Source organism: Spinacia oleracea, chromosome 5 (genome assembly GCF_020520425.1).
Source record: "Spinacia oleracea cultivar Varoflay chromosome 5, BTI_SOV_V1, whole genome shotgun sequence".
NCBI classification, from domain to species: domain Eukaryota; kingdom Viridiplantae; phylum Streptophyta; class Magnoliopsida; order Caryophyllales; family Amaranthaceae; genus Spinacia; species Spinacia oleracea.
In genome coordinates this window covers 76,300,708-76,310,313 of record NC_079491.1, presented here as the reverse complement: position 1 = coordinate 76,310,313, position 9,606 = coordinate 76,300,708, and the positions used below count along the sequence as shown (strand labels likewise).

The window sequence follows — 9,606 nt, the reverse complement described above, 5'->3', positions numbered from 1 at the left end:
AAGCCTCGTCCGATGCTAATTCGTACGATACGCTTCCGATTAAATTTCCATTTCCGGAATCTATTTCCGATACGAACAATATTTAACATTTCCGATTCCGGAATTAATTTCCGTTTCGAACAAATATTTTAATATTTCCGTTTCCGGAATTATTTTCCGATTCCGGCAATATTTCCGATTCTGACAATATTTCCGTTTCCGGTAATATTTCCGATTCTGGTAATATTTCCATTTCCAATAATATTTTCCGATACGTACCATGTTTCCGTTTCCGGCAACATCTACGACTTGGATAATATTCATATTTCCGATACGATCCATATTTCCGTTTCCGGCAATATCATCGTTTCCGGAGTATTCATTTCTTGCCTGTGACGATCTTAGCTCCCACTGAAACCAAGATCCGTCGGTTGCGAATATTCATAGATGGAGTATTTAATGCCATTAAATACTTGATCCGTTTACGTACTATTTGTGTGACCCTACGGGTTCAGTCAAGAGTAAGCTGTGGATTAATATCATTAATTCCACTTGAACTGAAGCGGCCTCTAGCTAGGCATTCAGCTCACTTGATCTCACTGAATTATTAACTTGTTAATTAATACTGAACCGCATTTATTAGACTTAACATAGAATGCATACTTGGACCAAGGGCATTATTTCCTTCACTTTCTTCATGGACTTGTCAACAAATTGAGAGTATATGGATGAATTTGAAGTGGCTAGTTGATTTAGATTCCCATCCTAGTTCTAAGGTGACGCGAAAGCGTATCATTAGAGTTAGAATTGGCAAGGTTCGCTAATCGAGAGGGGTGCCGGACCATAATTATTGGTTGCTTCCTTAAGTGCATATCCTTACATTATCATGCTTTCATTGCATCTTGTTTTCCCCAATGAACCCAAGTTGATCCCCGATACCCTAACTCCTTCCATAATTTTTACCTAATTAGCTTGATTTCCTTAGTTGTGACACATACTTTGAATTAGCTTTCTAAACTAGCTTGGTGCATAGACTCAAAACGAACCGTTCTCTTGGGACGATACCTTAGCTTACCACTATAATTCATATAGTGTGTCGGTTTAGGATCTTACAAATATTGTTTGATAGGTGGACTCCGATTCAACGACACGGAAAAAGCCTATCAGCCACGCTCGAGCTGGTCCATGAGAGAGAAATAGATCCAGGGATGATTGTGGTAATTGAAATTGGGTGTAATCCCCCATAAATTTATAAAATTTATTAATATAATTTAACATATAGTTATTTATATTTAAATGAAATTTATGAATTTTATTAATATATATATATATATATATATATATATAATGTATATTTAACATATAGTTATTTATATTTAAATGAAATTTATGAATTTTATTAATATATATATATATATATATATAATGTATATTTAATTTTATTTAAATATATTTTAAGTATTTTAATGATTTATGCAACTCAAATAATTACTAGAATCATACTTTAAAAAGATTTAAAAAACATAAATACTTTTGGATGTGGAAACATTCTCAAATTGGAAAAGGATTTCTAATCCTAGCCTAATTATTAAAGCCCATAAAGTACATAAACCCCCTAAACCCCAAAAATAACCCACACAACTATTTTCTTTCTCCTCCCTCACTCACAAAAAGTCACGTTATTTCTTTTGCTCCCCCTCTCTTTCACGTAATTTTCTTTTCCTCTCTTCCTCTTTCACGCTTCTTTTTCCTCTTCTTCTCATCCCTTTCCACGACAGCCACCACTGAGCACAACCAACCACGTCCGTCGTGCTCCACCGCGCCGCGCCCCAATCCAGCCGGCGCACTCCTCCTCTTTTCTTTCCTCTCGCGAATGCCAACCACCACTACCGGGTCGATGTCGCCTCTACACCACCCCTTGTTGCGTCGCCGCCATCCTCCACCGCACGCCCACTATGCCAGAAAATTCTTTCAGTAGCGCTTATTTTTGCCTTTTACAGCGGTTCTTAAAGTAAAAGTTACATTTAATAGCTCTTTTCAAAAGCTCTATCAAAAGTATTATTAGAATAAATAAAATGTTTATTTTATAGAACATTATAGGCGCTATTAAAGGTGTGTTATTAAAGATTTTTCCGCCTACTTTAAATTATTTTATAATAGCAGAGGTATATAAAGAGCTATTAAAGTGATATTTTTTTTTATTATTTTATGATTTGCTAGCCGAAGTATATTTCATTTTATACCAAAAAATGATTATACATATTTTAAAATAACACCATATATTGAAGAGTATAAATAATCGTATATTAATTTTCAAGCCTCAATATAAAGAATTTTCAATTGTCAACCTAATAAAATCAATTACATATGGATGTTCTAAAATAAGAACACAAACATTAAGCTACGCAACATACATTAATTAATAGAGTTGTACAATTATTGGTTCCTTCAACGTAACCGAGCTAATATACAGTTGTTAAACAACATGGCGCACCCATTGAGTTCTTACTTCGTCAATCTGCTCTTTGTTATAACTTGGAAATCAGAAATCTGAAAAGTATTGAAAAATAACGGGATATAAGAAAGGAAAAAGTTAAGAAAGAAAGAATTAGCATTACCTTAAGAATTATATTGAAAAATAAACTTACAAAAGTTTCGTCTACATAAGTTCCATATAAGAAAGGAAAACTCCACTTAGATTTACATTTTCAAACATATAAGAGTATATCCAATATAGTTGACAAATGTGGAGTAAAGAAACAACACATCTACCCTAATTGTAACTCATGGAAGCACAAGAAAAGATGGTAGAGAAGCGAGTTTCTAAACTCAAAGCATACAGTGAGGTAAGGTCTCAAGTTCTTCACAGGCAGAATATTACGGAGTTCTTCAACTATAGAACATTGATGTGTTTGTATTTTTCTGTATATTGCATTATCAATGGCATCGTTGTTGTTAATATGAAAAACATGTATGATTCTACCTGTTGTGAAAAAATTTGCTAACTTGTATTTGTGCATTAGATGTTCTGTTCAGTTAAAGCTTTTGGTATGTAAGAGGATATCTGGATATGTGCAGAAGATATTAGATATTACTCCCTCCGTCCCAAATTAGTTGTTACACTTTCCTTTTTCGTCCGTCCCAGATTAGTTGTTACACTTCTAAATTAGGAATGACTCCACAATTATTATATTGTCTCTCTCTTCCCACTAAAACTTTTTTGGTCCCCACACCCTCTCTCATTCAATTCAAAAAAATACCCCACTAACTCCTATCACATCTACTTTTTCAATAAAATAACAATTGATAACCAAACAACCACTTATCACCTAAAACTTTGTGCAAAGCTAAGTGTAACAACTAATCTAGGACGGAGGGAGTATATGACAGTGATTTATATGGACTTCCTCGCATGATGTTTAAATGTAATATGCGGAACATCGTAGAAAGTTTTCAACAAAAAATTATGTATGAGAGAATAGCAAGGTTATCTGGCGGCAATGCCATACCACTGCAGGGATTAGTCCTGCAAGAGAGTTATGGGACAGATCGACACACTAGTACTAGAATTAGCAGGCTATGGCCTCAAGAAAAGGAAGAGGCTAAGGTCAAGAATCTGCAGTTTGCTACAAATAGTACCATGCTGCAGCAAAGTCTATTATAACTTTATAAGTGCTTCTGATTTTGACAACATAGTTACTTTGGTCCAATAGAACAACCTCTTTCAGTAAGAAAACATATACCATGATTTCCTAACATCATCGCTTCTCTAGATATTTGCTAGTGGTTATTATGGAACTCAAATCAGTTCTCCAACCCCTTTCTCTCTCTGCTTTATGATCTTTGACTTCCTCAATTGTGAATTACAATTATCAGTTTACAGATTCACAACTAAGGAACTTCCATGGAGAAAATATAGTTACAACTGCTAATAAATAAATACTCACACATCAAGGATGTCCCATGATCTTGAAAAGTTGCCACGTACAACATCCAATGAATCCGTTGGCCAACTTGTCGGCAGGCTTACGTCATACACAATTCTGAATACGTTAACCAAATATAAACACATGTTAGACATCTAATAGCTAGGTAGCCAGAAAATAGCACCTGTTTTATTTTTTTTGTAAATAGAAATGTTATTACCACAAGCTAGAGAATACAAGCAGTACCAAACAAAGAAACACCAGAAACACTACAAAAAAAGGCATCACATCCTGCAAAACAAACCAAAACAAACACATAACATCAACTGCAATAGAACAGAAGTAGAAGGACAAAGAAACACCCAGCCTGTGCAAAGAAGCGTAACAACATAAGCAGCAGCACCCATCCTGTGCAGAGAAGATGCACCTAACCTGAACCTAGCAGAAACAAGCAGCTGTACAACAGATCTGCAGCCTGCATAGACAACATCAGCAAGCCAACAGGCCTCCCCCCAAAGCAGTACCCTGCAGACACCAGTAGCTAGCAGAACAGAGGCACACACTAGAAGAGAAACCAAACTGCACACAGTAACAAGCACACCAGCAGCACTAACATTACATAAAATATTAACGAGTATAGAAAGTCTGCAGTTTTTCCTTCTGTAAAATTCTGATATGAGCGCTGATCTGAATAGTTCGCAAAATCTAATGACAAGTCTGAAAACATTTATGGAATCTCCATTGGTTCCTTTCCTTCCAAATCTCATATACTGTAAGACCGAGGGACATTCTGTACATAAAAATAATAGCACCATTGCGAAAGTCAATTGATATCATTTTATTAGGCATAACAAAATTGACGTGAACTGGAACTTAATGCATCAAATATCCCTTGGACTATAGTGTAAGAACAACTGAAAGTAGCCAATCCAAACGTCAATTCTAGAATATGTCAAGGCTTCATCCATTCATGCCAAAAACAGCTGCAATACTCATTAAGTTCCTTGGACTAGTTTAGGTAATATCAATAAAATTATGAAATAGTTACATATGGCCTTATGGGGTTTTTGAAATATGATTTTCGGTCATTACTTGTACTCATGACTCCAATTTCATTCATGAGATCAAATGGAATTGAAATGTGATTTTGTTCCTTATACTCATTCCTTATACTCATACTCATTAATGAAATGTGATTTTGTTCCTTATACTCATTGCTACCTGTTTCGATCACGAGGCACAAGAGCAATGCGATATTTGGTTATCACTAGTACACTTTACTGCTATTTCATTAATGAGGTCTAACAGAAATGTGATTTTTTTGTCAATGGCAATCACATTATCAAAACTACAGGACATGTATTTGGAGTAAAATAGAAAATTGGACATACACACTAGAGAACTTTAATCTTCAATATGTTTTTTCCAGGGAAATGATTCTAGTTTTTCACTACGGTAGTACTTTAAATAGTAACTACTTCGTGTAAAATCAGTTTAATTTTTCGATTATCAAACATTTATTCTATTTCTCAATCAATTCGCAAACTCAAAAAATTAATCAAGTGCACAAAATCCAAGATTAAACAACGAAATTGTAATCAAATTTCAATTCCAACATAATTGACTCCAAATCAGTATGCAACCAAAATCAAGCACAGGAGCATTGAATTTCAAAACTTCAAATGAAAATAAGATTCGAAACCGCAAAATTAGGAGAGAGAAAAGGATAGTATACAAAAATTCACAGTTGTATATATCGACAGAAACAGATATTCCTTTGACGCCATTTTCGAGCTTAGCCTTCTTGTGCGCTACAATGAAGGTTGATTCTAAGTAATTCAACCGCCCATTCTCAAAATGAAAAACCAGAAAAATGAATACAATCGTAATTTTGAGGACGAAACCCTAAAACTAATAATCAATCAATCGTAATTGAATACAAACCTGATTCCCCACAAAACCCAATTCTACCAAATTAATTAACAATAACCCCACTATAAAAACGCATAATTAATTAAAAAAGACCCAAATTTCGCAAATAGATAGAGAACTATACCTTCAAACTCGATTTCGCACTCCTTCCATGACAAGGGAAGCGCCGCCTTGTGAAGGGTTTCGGGTGACTGAGTTTCTCCGCTTCGATGATCAGGAGTCTTGAGACTTGAAAGTGAGAACCAAAGGTTATGAGTACAAGATAAGAAGGGAAGAAATGAGAAACGCAGCCGCTGAGCGGTTCTATTTGTTTCTGTTGACCCTAAAGTTTTGATGATGACAAAACAAACTCCTGACAATTGGTTAAGTTAGGTTGCATAATAGGTTTCGAGATCCTTAGAGGGATAATGCTAAGTTAAGGAGATCATGAGTTGGATAAACTAAGCAACGTGGAATATAAGCAAGTAATTGATCCATGCCAGACACTACATTGAAGAAAATAATCATTAAGCAAGTTTACAAAGGCGAGATCATTAGGCGAGTTCCTAAGGCGAGATCCTCATATATTATGTAGATCCTCGACGTTCCAGAGAAGGAACAAATTGGGAAGTCTTCGAGTGAAGCTTTTAAAGGTGCAACATGAAGACTACAACATATGATTTTATGTTTAGGATTTATGTAAGTATTTAATATTGTTTATACGTAATTTGGAACGAAAGGAACCTAAGTATTTTGGTACGTTTTAAATTGAAATATGTTAACTGTAATTATAAAAGAGTTTTAAGTTGTAAAATCTTTGTTAATAAATAAAATGAATTTAATTAATAAATGTAAACATAGGATTCTGTTTTCATTCTCCTTGTTTCTCAAGCAAAAGATTTTCCATGATCCTTAAAACTCTCCCACGTATTTCTGTTTAAACGTGCAAGTAGTGTTTTGATTTGGTCTCCCTGTTGTGAGGGGGTCGAAAAAGCGCGAGGCTAATGTGTGACCTTGTCCCTCGTGGGTGTGACGTTTCTTTTTGTCAAATCAAGTGTAATTGGATTTCTTGTGAGTTTACACCCAATTGACTAGTAATATAGGAGTCGCCATTCAGTTTTTAACGACAATGAGAAAAACTGACAAAACCCGGTTATCGTGACATAAAGGGAGTGCAATTATGTTTGACCACGATGGCCGTAGGTTCCCTTGTGATCCCTGGTGTGGGGATCTCTCAACATACACCCGCAAGGTAGAGATTGAGGGTTCGGGGGACTGTAACTACCGAGAGGAGTACTCGCTCTTCGATAACTCCAGAGGCAGGATATCCTTACTAGCTCAGCATAAATAATTGAAGGGACATGCGTTAATTATTAAACTAATCTGAGTTGATTTTAACAATATGCAACATATAGTACTAGATCGAGCGCGATTATCTGATTTAGATTGTTTTAAGGGACCTAGCATGATAATCCAATTTCCCAACATATTATCTTTATTAGGCGTGATAGAACAATCAGATTTAATTAGTTTAACAGTTCATAAAAGGGCGAGGAAAGAAATTAAATCATGGAAAAGGGACACATTACGACGCACCCTTGAGAGGTGCGTCACGGTTCTCAGAAAACTAACCACTTTAACTTTGCTATTTCTCCTTTTATTTAACGAATCTCAAATTATGGGACAGGATACGTTCTGTTCGATGTTTGGATCGATTGCGACAGAACGCGTGATCAGTTTTGCAGCGTGAGGCTTAGGCTTAGGGGTTTAGAGTCAATACTCAGAATAATAATTGTGTGTTATTGTTGTTTTCACGTCGAACTTAGGGCCCTATTTATAGAAAGGAGTTCGTGGAAAGATAGAATTGTAGAACTCTAATCCACGAAGAATTAGGAAAGAACACGTCCCAGGTATTTTCAGCGCCCAGGGCTGGGCGTCAAAGATTTCGGCGCCCTGCTCTGGGCGTTGAAAATAGGATCCAGGCAATTTCAGCGCCCAGGGCTGGGCGTTGAAATTGATGTTTGGGCCGTTTCTTTGTCAGATTCGGACTCTTAGAATCCGGAGTGTATGAGATTTTAATCGAGTCTTTTAGTGCGTATTAATTTTATGATGGAATGCATCTGGGCCCGTTACGAACTCTAGGCTCGTTAGGATTTTAATTAATACGTAACTCTTATTTTCAAATCGTATTAGGAATAGGATTCTCTCGCAATTTCTATCTCATTTAGGATTTATGTTGGAGTGCAACACCTAATTCTGACAGGTTTCTATCTTTTATGACTTGTCACTTTTGACAACTACCCATTACTGCAGTTACTATTTTTAGCATGTTTCCATAAATGGCAGGTTTCTATAAATAGCAGGTTTCGGGTGAAATGAAAAGGGGAATTGAGATTCGTTATATTATAGGAGATGCGTTGTCAAGTGGAGATTTATGTTCTCATCATCGAACCTTCCCTTTCGGGAATGGGGACAAAAGTAGGTGTCTACAGTTAGCCCCCACTTTGACTGAGTCTTGGAGTAAGACGATGGTCAAAGTATTAGACGGAGTGCGTCTCACAAGTCATGGTGACCTGTTTTGCGAGGGTCTCACGAGCCCCCGAGTGATAACATTTGACTTAAGGGTTATCACTTGAAGTGTCGACATATCCCTCACGTGTCATTGGGATTTGTCAACGGGTAGTACAGAAACTCCCTCACTTTGTCATTGGAAGTATCTAAAGAGGCGCAGAAACTCCCTCACTTTGTAATTGGGAGTAGCTATAGATGTTTTTGAAATCAAAGCTATAAAGTGTAATTGGGCCTGGCCAAGCCCAATCACGAGGTAAAAATGTTTTAAAGATTCTCATTTTCAGGGCTAGCTAAACGAGAAAACCCCCTTGTTTTTATGGGACGTAAAACGAAGGAATATCCAGCACATCGTTCTTTTTTGAAAAAACGAAAACCAATCCTTTGATTTTTTTGGAAAAGGGAAAACCAGAAAAAGTTATCGCTGCAGCGACTAAGGACCTGCGCGGTTAGTGACGCAGACCCCGCCCGCTGAAGGTGGGCGAGCCTGTCCGTTGAGGGTGGACGCCCCGTCCGATAGAAGTGGACGAATCTGTTTTGATGTTTTGAAAATAAGGACCTACGCGGTTTGTGACGTGGACCCCGCCGGCTGAAGATGGCGAACCTGTCCGTTGAGGGTGGACGCCCCGTCCGATGGAAGTGGACGAATCTATTTTGAAATTTGTTTGTGCTTTTTTTGAAAATAAGGACCTACGCGGTTTGTGATGTAGACCCCGCCGGCTGAAGATGGCGAGCCTATTTTAAATTTGAAGACTTTATTTTTCGAAAACTGAGGACCTGCGCGGCTAGTGACGCAGACCCCGCCCGCTGAGGGTGGGCGAACCCTGTTTGAAGAATTTATTTTCTTTCGAGGGGTGCTCACATTTAGTTGCAACCTGAATGTGGGTTGACAATGTGTTTAGATGGACCATGGTCTCGGGGTCATCATCTTTTCATGGTTTTGAGCTAGTCTTTCCGGCTCAATTTTGCCACTACTTGGGTCCTTGATTAGGGGACTATGTATAAGTATCAACGGCGACCTTTGTCTTGAGGTCGTAATCCGGTTTTATCTTTTGAGGTTATCTAAACACGGGACTTCGTACAGCGTAGTCTGGGAATATTGTTTTAACTTTGCATAATATATATTTTCTTTCGAGCCCCCAAGCACTCGTGCTTGACGGTCATTTCTTGTTGAAGAGGTTCCTTGGGGATACGCATTCTGTAATGTCCTTGATCGTGTTTG

At 37.2% G+C, this 9,606-nt stretch overlaps 1 long non-coding RNA gene across 2 annotated transcripts; it reads right to left on the bottom strand.

Moving 5' to 3' along the window:
• Positions 1-2,270: 2,270 nt before the first annotated feature.
• Positions 2,271-6,097, bottom strand: LOC130460929 (uncharacterized). 2 transcript variants are annotated; one of them, XR_008921155.1, is made up of 5 exons: positions 5,962-6,097; positions 4,338-4,695; positions 4,126-4,196; positions 3,927-4,022; positions 2,271-2,529 (listed from the first exon to the last, which is right to left on the bottom strand). It is a non-coding gene; the product is annotated as an uncharacterized lncRNA (long non-coding RNA). The 2 variants fall into 2 exon arrangements; XR_008921156.1 differs by having other exon boundaries at positions 4,338-4,484; positions 5,962-6,096.
• Positions 6,098-9,606: the final 3,509 nt, after the last annotated feature.